We start from the raw sequence: 20666 nt of genomic DNA, 5'->3' as shown, positions 1-20666 counted from the left end.
ATCGCTGATCAACTTCTCTTTCATCACAGAACTTAATGAAACATCATCATGGCTACAATGCCCAATTTAACTGAAATTTATCACTATCATGTTCTTATGTATTTAATATCATATAATCAAGGACTTTGCTAACTAATGTAAGTGGAGTTTCTGATATTGATGTTCCAAGAAAGCTTAATGATAACAAGGGCTAAATCTCATTTATCACCAAGTTTCATGTCTTGGTTCACTGACCACAGAACATATTCAAGAACATCATTACAAGAAAGAACCTGGAAGAGAGTAAAAGTCGGAGATCTTTCTAGGACCCTCTAATAAAAAGCAATAGGGATGGATTTTCTCATCTAAGAAACTCAGAAGGAACACCCAAAATTTTAGATTTCATTTCATGATTTCAAAAATCCTGGGGGTTTAGAGAAGAGATTGATTCAGAGTATGGCCTATTTTGCTAAATGGAAACTATTCTCATTGCTTTAAAAGAAAATATTATTATTTAAACTCCACCCAAGTTAATTACATTTTGTATTACTTAAGCTCATCCACTTTCCTTGATGAGAATATATCCTTACCCAAAACAGAACTGTCTTTACTATAAACAATTAAATTAGAAAAATATTTATTTATATTCAGTATTTAATTTTTTAAAAAAGGAAGGAAATTTCTACCACTTGTGATGACATTTATAAACTGGAAAATATTATGCTAAGAAAAACAAGACAGAAACAGAAAGAATAATATTACAATCTCACTTTGTCTGTAATCTAAAAAAAGTCAAACACAGAGAATAAAACAGTGATTACCTGGGCAGGGCTAAGGGAAGTGGGAAATGTAGGCCCAAGAATTTAAAGTAGCAGATATGTAGAACAAATAAGTTCAAAGATCTTAAATACAACATGAGGATTGTAGCTAATGAAATTGTATTATGTTAGAGACTTTTGTTAAGTAAAGTTGTTCTTTTCACACAAAAAAAAATTATGTGAGATCCTAGGTCTGTTAAATTTAACTATACTAATCATTTACTATCTATATGTATCCCATACCATCATATTTAACTTCAAATAGACATATAAAGTTACTTTTTTAAAAAGAAAAACATTTGTTTCTAATTCTTTACCCAAATTGAAGGACTGATTAAAAAAAAAAAAAACACTGAATTCCAGAATTCAGGCAATAACTGTGGTATCAAAATGATCTAATGAAGGCTGGGGTTGTGGCTCAGTGGTAGAGTGCTTGCCTCTCATGTGTGAGGCACTGGGTTAATTCTCAGCACCACATATAAATAAATGATTAAAATAAAAGTCCATTAACAACTAAAAAAAAATTTTTTAAATGATCTAATGAATTGTAGACATTCTCTCCTGTCCCCCTTTTACACCTTAATCTATATTATGACTTAGGGAAAGAATTTCCTATGTCATTCTTTCTATATCAGCAAACCTGAGAAAACATTCATCCTTAAAATCAATGTAAAAAGTTATAGTGAGAAAAATTGATTAAAGTATCCAAACTACAGAAATAAGATCAGAAATAAGAACAGAAGTGCTCAGAAACTGTACAAGTGGACATGCTCTCATGGCCTAGACACCCCAAATTTACTTATGGCTCCTTGGTGCCATCGTATATTTTTTTTCCTTTGGAAAGTAAACAGTAAACCAAATATACAATGAATATAAACTACACTTATTACTTCAAATTGATTGTATGCATCAGAGGTCTATTAACTACCAGCTAGTCTACTGCTGTCTCTAGGTGATCAGCAAGACAAGCCCTGTGATCTCTAAGAAGGGAGGTAAACATGACACAAAGAGCAGCCTTTAGAACCAAGTGGAGCTGGGCTGGGCCAGAGGCACAACTTTTATAAGACTCAAAGAGATGGGTGTCTTCCCATCTCTTTCACAAAGGCAGCCTTCTTTCATGTCTTCAAACACTTTTGGCTTAACTTTTCATTTTGACATAATTTCACCTAAGAGAAATGTAATGAGTAGTACAAGAAATTTCTGAACAGCCCTTTCATCCAGGTTCACCATTGCTAGCATTTTAGACATATTCATTTTGGCATCCTTTTTCCTTCTCCATACACACACACACACACACACACACACACACACACACACACACACCCCTTCCTTGAACCATCCAAGAGAGTTTTTCCTCTCTTGCTCTATGTTCGAGATCTGGAATCTCTCCTAAAGACCCATGTGTTGAAGGCTTGGTCCCCAATACAAAAATGTTCAAGGTGGGAATTTTGGGAAGTAAGGGCTCTAACTTCATTAATGGATTAATCCATTGCTGAATCCATAACTTGATGGTATTATTAGGAGATCATGGAAACTTTAGGAGATGGGACCTAGTTGAAAGGAATGGGTCCTTGGGGATTATATCTTTTCCCTGGTCCCTTCCTTTTTTAGTCTCTGCTTCCCAGTTGCCATGAAGTGAGCAGGTCTGTTCCACCACACATTCTCCACCATGATGTTCTGCCTTACCACAGACCCTCAGCAATAAAGCCAGCTGACCATGGACTGAAACTTCTGAAACCATGAACCAAAATAAATCTTTTCTCCTTTGTTTTTATCAGGTATTTTGTCACAGCAAGGGAAAGCTAACACACTCCTTCATCTCTAAACACTTCAGTGAGCATTTCCTAGGACAAAGATGTTCATTCACTTAAGTAACCAGAATATATACAACTATCAAAATCATAAATTTAACATGGATACAATACCATGATCTCACCTATGAATTTTACTTAAGTGTTGTTAAGTATATGGACAGAATATGTTTCTCCAAAATCTGTATGTTGATGCCCTAATCCAGCATGGTGTATTTGGAGATAGGGGCTCTAGAAAAGTAATTAAGAATAAATGAGTTTATGAGAACTGATCCAATAGAGCAGGCGTCCTTTTAAGAAGAGATGCCAGAGAGTTCTTCAGCTTCTGTACAGCACACAAGAAATACCAAGTGAGGACACAGCAAGAAGATAACTGTTTATAAGCCAGGAAGACAACCCTTGCCAGAAACCAAAGTTGCCAGCACCTTCATCTTTCCAGCTCCAGAACTGTGAGAAATATATGTTGTTTAAGCCACCCAATCATGTATTCTGTTCAGGCAGCCCAAGCAGTCCAATACACTAATGGCCCCAATAATGTTTTTTGTTTGTTTGTTTGTTTTCTTTTTTTTAGAGAGAGAGAATTTTTTAATATTTATTTTTTAGTTTTCGGTGGACACAACATCTTTATTTTATTTTTTATGTGGTGTTGAGGATCGAACCCAGCGCCCCATGTATCCAGGCAAGCGTGTTACCGCTTGAGCCACATCCCCAGCCCCCCAATAATGTTTTTAATAGCACTTTTTGTCTGCCAGCCCAGAATCCAATCCTCACCAAACTTTTAAAACATTCTATCCAAGGCCAAGTGTGGTGGCACACACCTGTAGACCCAGCTACTTGGGAGGCTGAGACAGGAGGTTTACAAATTCAAGACCAGCCTTGATGGCATTCGGGAGCTTGTACATCTCTCAGCATTTTCAAAGACTTATTTTGTAAAACTAGAGCATGAGTGTGAGTATAATACAAGTATGTATTTTTCCCACCAATAAAAACAAGAAAGTTTGTCCTAGCCACAAATGAGACAGTCCACTGAAGCCATTGGCCCCAAATTACAATGCAAGTAGCAGTAGTTACGATTTATTTCCATTCAATCCATCAACAAATAATTATTATGAACCTCCTATGGGCAGACTATGTGGGCAACTAAGCCAGACCCTGTCTCAAAATAAAAAATTTAAAAAGGTCTGGAGATGTAGTTCAGTGGTAGAGCACTTGCCTAGCACAGGTAAGGCCCTGGGTCAACCCCCAATACTGGGAAAAAAAAAAAAGGCACTTTCTGTATCCCTACCTTTGCTCACAGGAACTACCATATAATGTTTTGGGTTAACTTTTCACATGTGTATGGCCATCTCCCTAAGGAAGCTTAGGCAATATGAATCTTCACTTTATTCTCTGCTTCTGTGATTGCTACACATGGTCTGTACACAGGAGGAACCCAGTGAATATTTGTTGATTGACTGAATGAGAATAAGCTTTAAACCACTAGTTTCATTGCAATGTGGGGTAAATAGCCTCAGTGGACTGCCTCTTCTGTTGTTGGGACAAACTCTCTTGTTCTTCAGTGGGAACAGTACCCATTTGTATTACATTCACATTTATGCTCTAGTTTGTAAAAATAATTCTTCGATAATGCTTAGAGGCATATACGCTCCCAATTGCCTTCAGGATAAAAGTTCAATCTTCTACCAGGATTTTAAAGGTCCTGTAGCATCTTGGCCCCAGTGTGCCCTTCACAGTATTGTTTTTATAACCAAAGTGGATTACTTGTCCTTCTCTGAATATGTCAATTTTTTTTACTCTTCAGCCTTTAGTCATTCTTATTCTCTGCACCTAAAATGCAATTCCTTCTTCTCCATTAATCAAAATTAGACTTATGTTGGAGGACAATATTGAAGTAGGGCAACAATTCAATAGTTTTTTTGTTTTTGTACCACGGCTTGAACCCAGGGGTGCTTAGCCACTGAACCACATCCTCAGCACCCCCACCATTTTTTTTTTTTTGAGACAGATCCTTGATAAGTTACTGAGGCTGGCTTTGAACTTGTGATCCTCCTGTCTCAGCCTCCTGAGTCTTTGCTATTACAGGTGTACACTACTACACCCAACAAAAATTCAATAGCTTTTGCATATATACATTTATACGCTTTTTTCTACGAACATTTATTGAGCACCAACTATACGTCAGGCACTGTACTACATGCTTGAACTGTGGCAATGTATACACGATGGTTTCTTGCCCTCTTAATCATCCTTGCCTCTGTTATTTGGGCCCTCTATTCTGAAAATTTAAATCAGGATTTCTATTTACAATGGTTCATTTTCTTGATGTAATAATACAATGGTCAGTCATTCGGCCAAAAAGAATGCTTCACCTTTGTAGATGATTCAGTAGTTGATGGACCCATACACAATCAACTCATTTTATTTTAACTAAGAGGTTAGTAAAGATATGCTATTCTCATCTCATAAAAATTCAGAGAGGTTAAGATAGATTTTTACTAGAGTCAGATTGAAGATGAGGAACCTGGCCTTTCTGAGCCCCCACCTAATTTTACCACTTCCTTTATATACAAATATAACCTTACAGAAAATGATAATGTACTGTACATTTCAAAAATTATAAGAAAGAATTTTAATGTTTCAACTTGAAGAAGTGAGAAGTGTTTGAGGAGATAAATATGTTTAACCTGATTTAAATATTAGGCAATGTATACAGGCATCAAACCTTGCATGGCACCCCATAATAAGTACCACTTTTAGGTTTTCATGTATTAGTTAAAAGTTTGGTGTTTTTTTTTTTTTTTAATGTCAGGTGTGGTGGCACATGTTTGTAATTCCAGCCTCTAAGGAGGGTGAGGCAAGATTGTAAATTTGAGGCTAAGCTCTGCAATTTAGTGAGACTGTGTTCAAAATAAAATTAAAAGGGCTGGGCTATAGCTCAGTGGTATAGTGCTTGCCTAGCATGAGTGAGGTCTTAGGTTCAATTTCCACTTCTGCAAAAGAAAAAATTATTTAACTTACAAGTAAAACTTGATGTGGAGCGTTATTACCTCTATTCTAAAAGAAGGGTGTATGTGTGCACGTGCATGTTTAAGCACAGTCAATGTCAAAGACTTGTTGCAAAATAAATGCAACCAGTGGTACTTGGAAATAAAGTTCTATCTTCCTTCTTCCACCAAATAATATCAATCAAATATCAATACCTTGAGAAAAAAAATATTATTTAACAAGTTTATTTGAATTTGTAAGTTCAATTTTGGGGAATTTAATTCTTGTTTTATGAAACACTTAAAATTAGTATTCTAATTTGTTAAGCCAGTAAAATATTTAAATCAGGCAACTATTCTATATTTCCAGTTGTGTCTACACTATCAAAGTAACTCAGCATTTCAGAAAATGTTGGAAGGGAAGAAGAGGAAGAAAAAAATCACTAATCCACAAATCTTAACATACTCCTCTTACCTTGAAAGCATTTCCCTTCTGTCATTTATCAGATATAAAGATTTACATTATTGCAATTATATTCTCATACCCTGGCTTTATTTTTTCATTTGATATCCTATTAATATTTTTCTGTGTTTCTATATAATCTGAAAATAGAACAGGTTTTGGAATCAGAAAATTCATATTTAAAACCCAGCTCTACGACTTATGCAAAGAAAGATTCAGGCTTAATGGGACCCAGAGCTTTTACAATTTGGGGAAAATTTTATATTTAAAAATACAAAATTAAGGGGCTGGGATTGTGACTTAGTGGTAGAGTACTTGCCTAGTATGTGTGAGACACTGGGTTTGATCCCCAGTACCACATAAAAATAAAAACAAATAAAATAAAGGTATTGGGTCCACATACAACTAAAAATATATATTTAGTTGTATGCTAAATATGTGTGTGTGTGTATATATATATATACACACACACACACACACACACAAAATTAAGAGAAGAATTGAATATTGTTTTGAAATGAAAAAGCAAATCACAACTCTTTTGTGGAGATTTTGAGATTTTGATCTTCTGAGAGTCAGCTTACCAGAAATGCTTATATATTTCTTGCTGATTGCAATCTTGTTTCTTCTCCTACATGCTACACTGTGAGACTCCTTATACTCACAGGGACCCATACAAGTGTCAGCCCTGACACTTAAGCTTCACTCCTTTTTTTCTTTCTTTCTTTTTCTTTTTTTTTTTTTTTGTGTGTGTGTGTGTGTGTGTTTATTACTGAGGATTGAACCCCAGGCACTCTACCACTGAGCTACAGCTATAGCCCTTTTCAGTTTTTGAGACAGAGCCTCACTTATATTGCTTAGGATGGCCTCCAATTTGTACTCCTCCTGCTTTAGCCTCCTGAGTTCCTGGAATTACAGATATGTACCACCATGCCTGGTTCATTTTGCTTCATAATAAATTCACCTCTGCCAGTAGGATCTTGGGCAGGTCAAATCATTTTTCTGGTTTTCAGTTTGCTTGTCTATAAAATGGAATCATTCCATCCACCTAGAGAGGTTCCAGTTAGGACCACAGGGAACCACGCAGAAACCAATGTTATAAAGCCCAGAGCATCCCAGATCCGTTCTTGTTCCCCTAATGCCTGTGCTCAGGAGGCAAAAGTTGTGCAGTGTTCTGGCTCCTTAGAGAGACCACTTCCTTTCCATTATATTATCGCCACTTTTCAGCAAACAATCTATGTCTTCTCTTCTTATGTCACATTTAATGAATATGTAGACTAGCAGATTTTGTATGTTTTTGTAAATCCTTCTCTAACAATTCATCACCAAAGTAAAAGTTAAGCAGAGCAACATATTTTTCCATTTGATTATTTCTTCTGAAAACAATGCCATGCCTAATAAAATCTGATTTTATTATTATTATTTTTTTTGTCCCTGGATGCATTGAAGCAATTAGAAAAGAGGTTAGAGGACTCAAGAGATTCAACGGCTATGGCCTGTGAGCAGACGGGCCATTCATAACTTCTTAGTTTCTAATTCGCGGCAGTCTCTGATGAATTTCCTGCCCAAGCTGGTCTGCACAAGGAACAAAAGCCTGTAGATGTGCATTTCACGCCCCACTGGAGGTGCACATGCCCTGGGGTGGCCTCTCTGGTGGCCCACAATCATCAGAGGGACTGCCCACCCTCAATAATTTGGCTTTTACAAATCATTACAGGGAAATCCACTTAGGCAATGTATAAACATTTTCCTTCATGCCATGGGGACACTACTACTGTCCTTTAATCTTAAAAGAACCCACAAAGGTTTCTATTAACCATTTCCTATTACTGCTCCCTCACTAAGAAAGACAATCTTTTGTGCGGTGACTTTTCTAAAAAGCTAGAAAAACTCTGAAAGTAACCACTAAAAATTGTTCTTAAATCATCTGTTCCACAGTTTACAAATAGATCCATCAAGGACCATTTGTATGGCTACATTTTACTTGATATCTAATACTCTGAAAAATAATATGCAAGCTTATAAAAGATACTAATGTCCCAACAAGAGATTTGTGCCAGGTTGTCCATTTAAACAAGGAACCTTGGTTTTACTCCTGCCTTTTTTTTGGAGGTGGGGAGGCAGGGAACACTTCAGCAATTAAAATGAATTCAACCTCAGCTTAAAGTTACCTCACTTTGGGCTGGGGTTGTGGCTCAGTGGTAGGGCACTTGCCTAGCACATGTGAGGCCCTGGGTTCAATCCTCAGCACCACATAAAAAATAAATAAATAAAATAAGGCTATGAAAAAAAAGTTACCTCATTTTGATGATTTTTTTTTTTTTTTTGTACTGGAGATTGAACTCAGGGGCATTCAACCACTGAGCCACATCCCCAGCCCTATTTTGTACTTTATTTAGAGACAGGGTCTCACTGAATTGTTAAGCACCTCGCCATTGCTGAGGCTGGCTTTGAACTTACAATCCTCCTGTCTTAGCCTCATAATAATGGAAGAAGGAGCTTTGCAAAGTGACACTTGCTTGTAATCCAGGCTACTTTGGAGACTGAGGCAGGAGAATTGCAAATTCAAGACCAGCCTGGGCAACTCAGAGTCTTGGTCTCAAAATTTTAAAAATAACAATAAAAAGATCTGGGGATGTAGATCAGTGGTAGAGTGCTTGCCTAGCATATATGAGACCCTGTGTTCAACTCCCAGTACCACAAAATAATGATGATGATGATGATGGTGGTGGTGGTGGTGATGATGATGATGATGATGAAGAAAAACAATGCAAGAAATGGAGGAGGAGAATTACAAGATAAATAAGAAAGATGATCCCAAAGCGGAGGTTGGGCATCATCTCATAAGCAGATTTGCAGTGACAGAACAGGAAAATATGCCATATACAACATTGGAGTGACTGAGAGGGCGAGCAAGTTATTAGTTAACTAATTTTAAACAGTAGTAATGTATCACAATTACTTCCCATGATTTCTCTGAATCTTTAGGGTTTTTTTTTTTTTGTTGTTGCTGTTGTTGTTTGTTTCTTTTTGGTACCAAGGATTGAACTCAGAGGCACTCAACTACTGAGCCACATTCTCAACACTATTTTGTATTTTATTTAGAGACAAGGTCTCACGGAGTTTGCTTAACAAGCCTTGCCATTGCTGAGGCTGGTTTTGAACTCATAATCCTCCTGCCTCATTCTCCTGAATCACTGGGATTACAGGTGTGCACCCCAGCTTAGTTTTCTTTTTCTCATAAAAAAAAAAGAGTATACTGCATGTTTCAAATACTTGGAGAGAACTGAATACACATAAGCAAATTTCCTTAAATACTCAAAGTAAGTGTCTAGTAATTGTCCATTCTGTGTTAGAATTGACCTCAAATTTTAGGTTAAATTGCTGGACCTGGTGGCACGTGCCTATAATCTCAGTGACTCGGGAGTCTGAGGCAGGAGAATTGCAAGTTCAAGGTCAGCCTTGGCAATTTAGTGGGGCCCTAAGCATTTTAGTGAGACTCTGTCTCAACATAAAAAATAAAATAAAAAGGGCTGGTGATACAGCTCAGTGCTTAAGTGCCCCTGGATTCTAACCCAGGTACAAAAGAAGAAGGAGGAAGAGAAGGAAAAGAAGTTTAATCTAAGTTTAATAAAAGTAGAGAAAAAAATTCCTGCCATGCCAACTTTTGATGATATTGTAAATATCATGATTTTACCTCTCTTAAGATATTTGACCCACCTGTTTTTATCTGGCCAAAGGCATCATAAATTTGAAACAATATCTACTACTACTACTACTCTTCCCAAAGAGTAAACCCAACTTCTCCACATATTGAATTTGATTTTCCACATTCTTCAACCACTAGGTTGCATGGATTTATTATTACCATTTCTTGCAACACCAGTGTAGTTTTATGAATGATGATTCCTAAAAATGTGGGGGCTGGAGTTTTAGCTCAGCGGTAGAGCACTTACCTCAACATGTGAGGCACTGGATTCGATTCTCAATATCACATATAAATAAGTAAATAAAATAAAGGTCCATCAACAACTAAAAATATATATATTAAAAAAAATTGTGCCCCACCTAGTGCCAGCAAAGAATGCTTCTTACATTGTACATGAATGTAAATTTATTGGATAAGTGAACAAACAGTAACAAAACCCTCTTTCATGCTTAAGGAAGTTAAGAATGAAATTAACATTACTTAGGACTGGGGATGTAGCTCAGCAGTAGAGGGCTTGTGTCTACGTGTGCAAAGACCTGGATTTAATCACCAGTACCACCAGGGAGAAAAAAAAATCTACCATAATTTAGTGTTAGGGTTAAAGAGAGAGAGAGAGAGAGAGAGAGAGAGAGAGAGAGCAGAGAGAGAGCATGTAAGAGAAAATCTGCCTTCCATGGGGAAAATTCACCTTTCATGGAGCAATCTCAATAGTTCTTTACATTGACTACAATTTCTGAGTATTATGTAGTATGTTGTATTCACTCCATTATTCAAAATTTGTTCATGGACTATATATCTGCCAAACATACAATTCACAATGTCCTAATAGCCTAGTGTGGGAAACTAAATAGTGATCCTGTCAAAGATGTCAACATCTAATGCCCCAGAATCTGTGAACATGCTACTTTACATTGTTTAAGGGACTTTGCAGATGTGATTAAGGACTTTGAGATGAGAGATTATCCTGGATTATCTGGGTAGGCCCAAAGTAATCATTACATTCCTTAAAGTGTGAGGCAAAGGGATATTTGACTGCAGAGGAGGAATGTCAGAGGATGAAGCATTAGAAGACTCTGACATTCCTGGTTTTGAAGACAACAGAAGGGGCCATAAGCCAAGTAAATGGATCCTCCCCAAGAGCTTCCAGAAGGAATGCAAGCATGTTGCCACCTTGATTTCAGCATATTGAAACTCATTTCAAACTTCTGTCATTCAGATTATAAGATAATACATGTGTTGTTTTAAGCCATTAAATTAGTGATGGTTTGTTACAGCAGCAACAGGAACCTAATACAGCAGAGGATAGTGCAATAGATTTTAAAAACACTAAAGATCTGTTTCAATTTCTGATATCCAAAATAAATGAGCACAGTGAATTGAATAAAATAAGTTGATCTTGCTTGAGCAAGAATGACAAAATGATGGGACAGAGCCAGATGGCTGACGAGAAAACAACCAACCCAGAAGATAAATGTCTCAAAAGAATCTAATGAAGGGTGAGGATGTGGGGAAAAAGGTATACTCATACATTGCTGGTGGGACTGCAAATTGGTGCAGCCAATATGGAAAGCAGTGTGGAGATTCCTTGGAAATCTGGGAATGGAACTACCATTTGACCCAGCTATTCCTTTCCTCAGTCTATACCCAAAGGACTTAAACAGCATACTACAGGGACACAGCCACATCAATGTTTATAGCAGCACAATTCACAATAGCTAAACTGTGGAGCCAAACTAGATGCCCTTCAGAGGATGAATGGATAAAAAAAAAGTGGTATATATACACAATGTAATTTTACTCAGCAATAAAAGAGAATAAAATTATGGCATTTTCAAGTAAATGGATGGCATTGGAGAAGATAATGCTAATTGAAGTTAGCCAATCCCAAAAAAACAAATGCCGAATGTTTTCTCTGATATAAGGAGGCTGATTCATAGTCAGGTAGGGAGGGGAAGCATGGGAGGAATAGACGAACTATAGATAGGGCAGAGGGGTGGGAGGGGAAGGGAGGGGGCAGAGGATTAGCAAGGATGGTGGAATGTGATAGACATCATCATTATCCAAATTACATGTATGAAGACATGAATTGTATCAACATACTTTATATAAAACCAGAGATATGAAAAAATGTGCTGTATAAGAATTGTAATGCATTCTGCTGTCATTTATTTTAAAAAATAATAATAAAAAAAGAATCTAGGGCTGGGGTTGTGGCTCAGCGGTAGAGCACTCATCTAGCATGTGCAAGGCCCTGGGTTCGATCCTTAGCACCACATAAAAATAAATAAATAAAATGAAGGTATTGTGTCCAACTACAACTAAAAACTAAAAATATTTTTTAAAAAGAATCTAATGTAGACTATTTGTTACATTGTTTATAAATAAGGAATTTACCCAATAACTACCACTATATAAACTCGAGAGTCTCATAGGGCTTAATGGTAAGAGTGAACATAGTATGTTGACAATTACAGTAATGAACCTAAATGTGTATGCTGGATTTGATTTTTTTAAAATATTTTTTTGTTGTAGTTGGACACAATACATTTATTTTATTTTTTTTTTTATTTTTATGTAGTGCTGAGGATCAAACCCAGGGCCTTGTATGTGCTAGGCGAGTGCTCTACCGCTGAGCCACAACCCCAGCCCCAGGGTTTGATTTTTTAAAATTCACTATAATCATAATAACAAACTGTAGATGTTTGTAGAAGTTTCTATCAGAAGTATCAACAGTTGGAAATTACCAACCAGGAGGTCAAAGGAAAGAAACTGGCTTGCCCAGGCCAGGTGCAATGGCACACTCCTATAATTCCAGCTATTCCCAAGACTGAGGCAAAAGGATCACAAGTTTGAGGCTAGCCTGGGCAATTTCGTGAGATCTTGTCTCAAAATTTAAAAAGAGCTAGAAGTGTAACTCAAGAGTGGGGGCATTCACCTAGCATGCACAAGGCCCTGGATTCAATCCCCAGTACCACAAAAAAAAAAAAAAAAAGAAAGAAAAGAAACTGTTTTCAATCTTCCCACAAACCCAATCAGGTACCACAGCTTTCATGTGCCCTCCTAAAACTTTAAAAGATCCACAGGTCATATCCAGGTATGCACCTGGGCCTCCTGTAGTTGTGCCCTCGGATCTTAGAATGCAGGGAACTGGGGGTGTGGCTCAGTGGTAGAGCACTTGCCTAGCATGTGTGAAGCACTGGGTTCGATTCTCAGCACCACATATAAATAAATAAAATAAAGGTCCATTGACAACTAAAAAATATTTTTTTAAAAGAAATAATGCATTGTTACAGTAGACCCTCTAGAAGGAGAGCTAAAGCACACAGAAATAATGTTTTCTTGTTCTTATTAGTGATACATGATAGTAGAATGTATTTTGACATATTATACATACATGTAGTATAACTTCTCATTCTTCTGGTTGTACATGATGTAAAATTACTTGGTCATGTAATCATATATGCATATAGGATAGTAATGTCCAGTTCATTCTACTATCTTTCCTATCCCATTCTCCCTCCCTTTCCTTGTTCCCCTTTGATCAATCCAAAGTACTTCTATTCTTCCCTACTATACCCCCTTATTGAGTTAACATCCACATATCAGAGAAAACATTCAGCCTTTAGTGTTTTTAGGATTGGCTTATTTCACTTAGAATGATATTCTCTAGCAGAAATGGTTTTAACCCATAAAAGAAGGAAAGAAAGAGAGAGAGAGAGAGAGAGAGAGAGAGAGAGAGAGAGAGAGAGAGAGAAAGAAAGAAAGAAAGAAAGAAAGAAAGAAAGAAAGAAAGAAAGAAAGAAAGAAAGAAAACAGAAGCAATGACAATCATAAGTGAGGGACCGACAAGGCACAATGGGAATTCAGAAGGGACAGAACAATTTCCAGCTTGAGGGTTATCCTGCCTCATAACCATTGTTCTTGATAATATTCCACACTTCCTTGATTCTCATTCTTTCATACCCATTTGACAAATGGACACTGTCTGCTGCTGCATGGAATCAACCTCACCTTATGAGGTGTATGCATTCATGCAGGGCTTCTGCCCGTGGCTGTGTGTCTAACTGAGGGGGAAAATAGGACCTGAATTAACACAAAAGTGTCATTATGGACTAGCAAGGGGCCCAAATTCATGCTTACCAACCAAAAATGAGTCCTCAGTGCTGCTTGTCAATTTCACTGTTTCCCTAATCAAATCCCTTTCTCATTTTTCTCAAGTATTATTTCAAATATTCTTCATTCTCCTGAGATCACTAACCATGCTTCCCATAGCAATAGCCCTTCCTTGTACTCTCAGCAGATGAATCTGCTTCCCATTCCATGAACACACTGAAGTTCAGGGATTGCCTCTTCTGATGAGTATGCTGGGGCAGGCCTTGCTTCCTGGACATCCCACTTGCAATGATGAACCCATGACTATAAAGACCTGGTCTTCTCAGCTGGACTTGGAACAACTGGAAAGGCCCTTGAGCCCCCCATAGAGCTGACTGAGACCTTAATTGAGACTCTGGGGCCATTCAACTTCTCCCTCTCTCAATACTGCTTCATCCCTTCCCCACGTGTTGACTACCTAAGCACTCCATAATGTATTTCTGATGATAATCCCTGTCTCTAAAATCTGTTTCCCCGGGAATACTTGGCCCACCAGGTTTGGTGTCTCTGCTTCAGAAACCTCCTCTTCACATCCCCATTTCCCACCAATCTCTACTTAAAGCATCTTAGTCTTAGATTCTTTGAACTGGAACTGGTTAGTTCCTCTGGCCTTTACCTGGTGTTCCTCAACCTTCTTGATCTATTTGCCGCATTCCTATCATCTGTGAGATACATCATGTCAAATATAACTGCCCCCTATCAAAAAAAATCAGATCAGATCAGTTTTGTATGTCACAACCCCTTTTGGAATCATATTTTTTCCTTTGTAGCACTTTGATTTATGTCTATCTGCCCTCTCAGAATTTAAGCCTGCCAGCAGGGTTGCTTGGTCTTGTTAACCACTGCATCCTGGATATTTTGAATATTTCCAGATGGTGTGCTAAATGCTGGACATGGAGGGCTGAGCAAGACAAAGGTCTTCCACTCAGGGGTTTCTGATCTACTGAGAGACTGTAAAGGTGTTAAAAATGTAGATCTCCATTTTACTAATGAAGAAACTAAAGCTAGTGTCCTGGACAAGTTCCCATGGTAAATAAGAAGAACAACTGAGATTAAACTCCAACTCAAGGGCTGGGGTTGTGGCTCACTGGTGAACACTTGCTAAAAAGTATGATGCACTATATTCGATTCTCAGCACCAAATAAAAAATAAAGGCATTATACCCATCTACAACTAAAAATATTGTTTAAAAAATTCCCACTTCAGAGTCAGAGAGGTAGGAAGGTTGGGAGGGATGGCAATGAGTTTAACTACATTGTTCTGCTGTGGTCTGAAATAGGTAGTGTTTCTTCTGAATTACTAAAGATTTTTCTCTGAGTTCCTAGTAATTAAGAACTGTGTTGCCCAGTATACAGTAGTCACTTGCCACATGTTACTATTGAGCCCTTAAAAGGTGACTGGTCTGAATTGAAATGGGCTCTAAATGTAAAATGCACATTGGGATTTCAAAGACTTAGAATAATGAATGCAAAATACTTCATTGACAATGTATATTAATCACGTTAAAATTATAATATTTTTGATAGATCTAAATTTTATGTAAAAGCCCCCTTAGAAGACGTTATTTGTATGCAAAAAACTGAGCAAAAGTGTTCAGTAAACTGGGAAGAGGCCTACCAGCTCTGGGTAACAGGGACCTTGGGAATAAAGAATGTGTGTAAGTTGGATGAGTGAATTAAATGAATGTTGGTTAAGAGAATGTCAACTTTCAATAATCAAGACAATAACATATTCCGGAACAAGACAGGGATGCCCTCTATCACCACTTCTATTCAATATAGTTCTCGAAACACTGGCCAGAGCAATTAGACAGACAAAAGAAATTAAAGGCATAAAAATTGGAAAAGAAGAACTTAAATTATCACTATTTGCAGATGACATGATTCTATACCTAGAAGACCCAAAGGGGTCTACAAAGAAACTACTAGAACTAATAAATGAATTCAGCAAAGTGGCAGGATATAAAATCAACACGCATAAATCAAAGGCATTTCTGTATATCAGCGACAAAACTTCTGAAACGGAAATGAGGAAAAACACTCCATTCACAATATCCTCAAAAAAAAATAAAATACTTGGGAATCAACCTAACAAAAGAGGTGAAAGATTTATACAATGAAAACTACAGAACCCTAAAGAGAGAAGTAGAAGAAGATCTTAGAAGATGGAAAAATATACCCTGTTCATGGATAGGCAGAACTAACATCATCAAAATGGCGATATTACCAAAAGTTCTCTATAGGTTTAATGCAATGCCAATCAAAATCCCAAAGACAATAACACATGGTGTCATAGAAAAATGCAGTTGATAAGATACAAAGCAATTGGTGGGACACATGAAGTAGATGAATATTTGGTGACAAGTGACTTGATGACTATGAATATCTCAGTGGGGGTGGGAGTCAAAGTGTAAACACACAAAAATACGACATATAATCACTCCAGAAAGCACTCATTTATGTAATGTAGAAGTTTAGTATAAATTTAGTTTAACATGAGAAATGAGCCTAGAATGTGCTGGTGAATAATGGCAATAAGCTGCATGCTGGGTTTATAGAATCAGAAGTACGTATATCAATGAAATAATATAAGAATAATTCATTGCAGTTTGCTCTTGCTAAGCATTTTTATTTTTCTCTGTTATCCAACATAGGCTCGATTTTGACTTATTATTGAAGTGTAATGTACATACAGAAAAGTGCACATATCATTAATAATGGAGCTTGAATTTTTACCAACAGTGAACATTATCCACAAAATCAGCAGTCAGCACAAGAAATGGAGCATTGCAGCATCCCAGAAACACTCTTGTGTTCATCAACCCTCCCAAGCAGGGTAACCATTATTCTGACTTCTAACAGCAGAATTAGCTTTGCCTGTTTTTATACTTTTGTATAAATGAAATCATATACTATGTAATCTCTTATACCATATACTTAATTTTTTTTTTTTTAGAGAGAGAACTTTAGTATTTATTTTTTAGTTTTCGGCGGACACAGCATCTTTGTTTGTATGTGGTGCTGAGGATCGAACCCGGGCCACACGCATGCCAGGCGAGCGCGCTACCACTTGAGCCATATCCCCAGCCCCCCATATACTTAATTTTAAACAATCAACCCAAGCCTCAAATGATTGAATTCTAGAGTCAGCATTTTATTGTGAGTTTGGATAAGCCTCTTAACCTAAGCTTATTTCCACATCCATAAAAGTGGATTAAACAGTGTTTACCTCATAGAATTATTCTGAGGATTATATGAGATTGTGTATGTAAAGGGTTTAGCATAGAGGCTGACATATGGCTGTAGCTGCTACAATGAACTCAAATTTTTAGTCTGCACGAGTCTCCAGTGAACTACCTAACAACCAATTCTGCACACTGGAAGGAAAAATATCCACCCTCTCTGGGCAGAGTTAACCTTTTCTCTACACATAAATGAGCAATACACATGGAATAGGAAATTTGGCTACTTGATACATCTAATTTTTTTATGGCCAAAGAAGAAATATTTCTGTCATTTCCTCTTTTAGAATGTCAGCTTAAGAGAAGGGTACTATTTAGCAAAGTATCCTCAGTAACTAGCCCAGGGTATAGTAAGCGCCCAGTTAAGTTGAATAAATAAATAAATGCTAACTGTATTAGGACTTGGGAAATTATGTCAGCATCTGCTCAAACCTTTGAGCTATGGTTGGCAAAATCCCAGTAGTTCAAACCCTGTGCTGGCCAGGAAAAATCTAACCAAATCTAGCACATTCTGTACTTGGAACTTGAATAAGCACACCAGGTCAGAGAATTTCAGAAATAAGAGCCATACATTACACTACTTTTGATACCACATTTGCCTCAAACTCAACAGTTTTTAATGTACTTATGTCAAGATACTAAAAGCTTCCTCAAAAATAGACCATATATTATGCCATAGGGCAACCCTCAGTAAATATAAAGGGGTGGAGATAATACCATGCATTTTATCTGATCATAATGGAATGAAACTGGAAATCAATGATAAAAGAAGGAAAGAAAAATCCTACATCACATGGAAAATGAACAATATGTTACTGAATGATCAATGGGTTACAGAAGACATAAAGGAGGAAATCAAAAAATTCTTAGAGATAAACGAAAATACAGACACAACATATCGGAATCTATGGGACACAATGAAAGCAGTTTTAAGAGGAAAATTCATCGCCTGGTGGTCATTCCTCAAAAAAAGAAAAAACCAACAAATAAATGAGCTCACACTCCAACTCAAAGCCCTAGAAAAGGAAGAGCAAAACAACAGCAAATGTAGCAGAAGGCAAGAAATAATTAAAATCAGAGCGGAAATCAATGAAATTGAAACAAAAGAAACTATTGAAAAAATTAACAAAACTAAAAGTTGGTTCTTCGAAAAAATAAATAAGATCGACAGACCTTTAGCCATGCTAACGAAGAGAAGAAGAGAGAGAACTCAAATTACTAACATACGGGATGAAAAAGGCAATATCACAACAGATGCTACAGAAATACAGAAGACAATTAGAAATTATTTTGAAAACCTATATTCCAATAAAATAGAGGATAGTGAAGACATCGATAAATTTCTTAAGTCATATGATTTGCCCAGACTGAGTCAGGAGGATACACACAATCTGAACAGACCAATATCAATGGATGAAATTGAAGAAGCCATCAAAAGACTACCAACCAAGAAAAGCCCAGGACCAGATGGGTATACAGCGGAGTTTTACAAAACCTTTAAAGAAGAATTAATACCAATACTTTTCAAGTTATTTGAGGAAATAGAAAAAGAGGGAGCTCTTCCAAATTCATTCTATGAGGCCAACATCACCCTGATTCCGAAACCAGACAAAGACACCTCAAAGAAAGAAAAGTACAGACCAATATCTCTAATGAACCTAGATGCAAAAATCCTCAATAAAATTCTGGCGAATCAAATACAAAAACACATCAAAAAAATTGTGCACCATGATCAAGTAGGATTCATCCCTGGGATGCAAGGATGGTTCAACATACGGAAATCAATAAATGTTATTCACCACATCAATAGACTTAAAGATAAGAACCATATGATCATCTCGATAGATGCAGAGAAAGCATTTGACAAAGTACAGCATCCCTTTATGTTCAAAACATTAGAAAAACTAGGGATAACAGGAACTTACCTCGACATTGTAAAAGCTATCTATGCTAAGCCTCAGGCTAGCATCATTCTGAATGGACAAAAGTTGAAGGCATTCCCTCTAAAATCCGGAACAAGACAGGGATGCCCTCTATCTCCATTTCTATTAAATATAGTTCTCGAAACACTGGCCAGAGCAATTAGACAGACGAAAGAAATTAAAGGCATAAAAATTGGAAAAGAAGAACTTAAATTATCACTATTTGCAGATGACATGATTCTATACCTAGAAGACCCAAAGGGGTCTACAAAGAAACTACTAGAACTAATAAATGAATTCAGCAAAGTGGCAGGATATAAAATCAACACGCATAAATCAAAGGCATTTCTGTATATCAGCGACAAAACTTCTGAAATGGAAATGAGGAAAAACACTCCATTCACAATATCCTCAAAAAAAAAAAATACTTGGGAATCAACCTAACAAAAGAGGTGAAAGATTTATACAATGAAAACTACAGAACCCTAAAGAGAGAAGTAGAAGATCTTAGAAGATGGAAAAATATACCCTGTTCATGGATAGGCAGAACTAACATCATCAAAATAGCAATATTACCAAAAGTTCTCTGTAGGTTTAATGCAATGCCAATCAAAATCCCAACGGCATTTCTTGTAGAAATAGATAAAGCAATCATGAAATTCATATGGAAAAATAAAAGACCCAGAATAGCAAAAGCAATTCTAAGCAGAAAGTGTGAATCAGGCGGTATAGCAATACCAGATTTCAAACTATATTACAGAGCAATAGTGACAAAAACAGCATGGTACTGGTACCAAAACAGGCGGGTGGACCAATGGTATAGAATAGAGGACACAGAGACTAATCCACAAAGTTACAACTATCTTATATTTGATAAAGGGGCTAAAAGCATGCAATGGAGGAAGGATAGCATCTTCAACAAATGGTGTTGGGAAAACTGGAAATCCATATGCAACAAAATGAAACTGAATCCCTTTCTCTCGCCATGCACAAAAGTTAACTCAAAATGGATCAAGGAGCTTGATATCAAATCAGAAACTCTGCGTCTGATAGAAGAAAAAGTTGGCTCCGATCTACAGATTGTGGGGTCGGGCTCCAAATTCCTCAATAGGACACCCATAGCACAAGAGTTAACAACTAGAATCAACAAATGGGACTTAATTAAACTTAAAAGTTTTTTCTCAGCAAAAGAAACAATAAGAGAGGTAAATAGGGAGCCTACATCCTGGGAACAAATTTTTACTCCTCACACTTCAGATAGAGCCCTAATATCCAGAGTATACAAAGAACTAAAAAAATTAGACAATAAGATAACAAATAACCCAATCAACAAATGGGCCAAGGACCTGAACAGACACTTCTCAGAGGAGGATATACAATCAATCAACAAGTACATGAAAAAATGCTCTCCACCTCTAGCAGTCAGAGAAATGCAAATCAAAACCACCCTAAGATACCATCTCACTCCAGTAAGATTGGCAGCCACTATGAAGTCAAACAACAACAAGTGCTGGCGAGGATGTGGAGAAAAGGGTACACTTGTACATTGCTGGTGGGACTGCAAATTGGTGCGGCCAATTTGGAAAG

The sequence above is a fragment of the Spermophilus citellus genome, assembly GCF_964194105.1.
Source record: "Spermophilus citellus genome assembly, chromosome: 14".
NCBI classification, from domain to species: Eukaryota; Metazoa; Chordata; class Mammalia; order Rodentia; family Sciuridae; genus Spermophilus; species Spermophilus citellus.
Note: the sequence above shows the minus strand (reverse complement) of the source record.